This window comes from Nanorana parkeri, unplaced genomic scaffold (genome assembly GCF_000935625.1).
Source record: "Nanorana parkeri isolate BGI_ZX_2015 unplaced genomic scaffold, ASM93562v1 scaffold1772, whole genome shotgun sequence".
Taxonomy (NCBI): domain Eukaryota; kingdom Metazoa; phylum Chordata; class Amphibia; order Anura; family Dicroglossidae; genus Nanorana; species Nanorana parkeri.
In genome coordinates, this window is record NW_017308040.1 from 13,110 (window position 1) to 14,980 (window position 1,871).

General features: G+C 49.5%; 1 protein-coding gene across 1 annotated transcript in view; it reads right to left on the reverse strand.

Annotated features, from left to right (window-relative positions):
• Positions 1 to 1,871, reverse strand: part of SMARCC1 (SWI/SNF related, matrix associated, actin dependent regulator of chromatin subfamily c member 1) — a gene marked incomplete at its 3' end in the record, with an annotated part of 46,685 nt that overhangs the window by 10,110 nt on the left and 34,704 nt on the right. The window lies entirely within an intron of this gene.

Consider the following 1,871-nt stretch of genomic DNA (forward strand, 5'->3'; position numbering starts at 1 on the left):
CTTCTTATACAATAAAAGGTTTTCTTGCTAGAAAGAGGTTATAGGAAGAAATTGTTGTCTGGATCCTCGGGGTGTCATGGAGGCAGTTCATCTTGTTCTACAATGGAGGCATTTGGGGGGCAGCAATTGTTTATAATTATTTTCACCTTTTAATCACCTTTTTATTTTTTTTCATTTAGTTATTTCTTATTTTTTAATTTATAGCAATTTTTTTTTTCCACCTAACTTTATTGCTATCACACAGAAGCTAACAAGCCCGTGTGTGATAGCCTTTGGAGGGGACAGGTTCTCTTTATTGACCCGTCACCGGAACTCCTGTGACAGCTGAGAGGGGAAGAGGACGGCACAGCTCTCCCCTCTCACTGTGTACACGGAGTGGCAGGGTTACTTTTAACCCGGCCGCTCTGCTCCCCGCATCGGCGGCCAGCGAGGAGAGAGACTCGGCGGCCGGGGGGAAGAACGGAGCCAGCATGGAGTGAGGTAGGTGGGGGGGGGTTAGACAGGCTGCAGACATATTACACGTGATCGCGGCAACATGTAAACAAGCGGCTTCCCCCGCACTACATTTAGTCCGGCCTTCCCAAAGCAGGACTAAATGTAGAAGGCCACTTACCGCCCGGAACATGCAGTGTTCGGGGGGACTGCACGCGGCTGCCGCAGCTCTGCTCCCTGCCGCCCCCGGGGCCTCGGTGGCCTTGCGGGGAATCCGGTTGCTGCACGGCAACTATCCAGAACGGGAGCTAAAATTCCTCCTGTGTGATCAACAGGTCAGAGCCTTGCCAAACCCCCCCCAACGCCACGTCTCAGGACCTACATACAGGTTATTCTCTCTACTTTCCGATATTTACTTTGTAACCCTTTATTAAATAAACCTTCAAAAGCCATCCGAGGTTTTTGGTTTTCTTATATTAAGCTAAAAACAAAAAACAACCGGCACGATCCTCTAACGCTGGAGGGGACAAGGACTGGACAATTCTATAATGGGCCCCGAAGCAGACGAGTGAAATCTACGGCTACGGCGCAGACGCCATTAATGAACATTGACATGACGGGCCTTTCGGTAAGAATTGTATCACACGTGACTGCTCATAACCCGGCTCCACAATTAGATGCGTTATCTGCACTGCAGGCAAGGTCATCCTGCAACTAGTCATCTAAAACAGATCTCCGGGGCGGCGGGTAGAAAAGAACGGCTGGGCACCGCCACTGCAGTTTGTCAGAAGCAATCAGACTGACGTGAGAAAGACGGGCGAGGGCTCTGACAGCCAATATACCCCGGACTGGAATAAATATAGGATTATGAGGGGTGAAGAGACAGGCAAGAGGCATGTGGAGTGCAGAATCTGTGCTTTGGCTGTAGACAGGTCCTCATACACAAGAGGCATGTGGAGTGCAGAGTCTGCTTTAGATGTAGACAGGTCCTCATACACAAGAGGCATGTGGAGTGCAGAGTCTGTGCTTTGGCTGTAGACAGGTCCTCATATACAAGGGGCATGTAAAGTGCAGCTAATCTGCATATTAGTTGCCCCTCCCAGCTTTGAAAACATATTGGGTGAAATGATCGATAGGTAGGGAATCTGATATGTGAATTTCTGTGATGCGGCTTCATATACAGTGTAGGGTAAGAATGCTGCAGCGGGTTCCCTTAAGGATTACTCCTCAGCCTGGGTTCCATTCAATTGGATGTTCGCCAAAGACAGCCAGAAATCTGGGTCTGGACGACGTCCAAGCCAACCGAAACCATCATCATTGGCTAGAGCAGAGTGTCGGGCAGGCGGGTACAAAGGACGAATAGTTCACCCGTTTGGCAAACTGAACTAGGGTCTTCCCCACCCCCGAAGCTCATCCCTACGTCTAAAATTAAATAGACG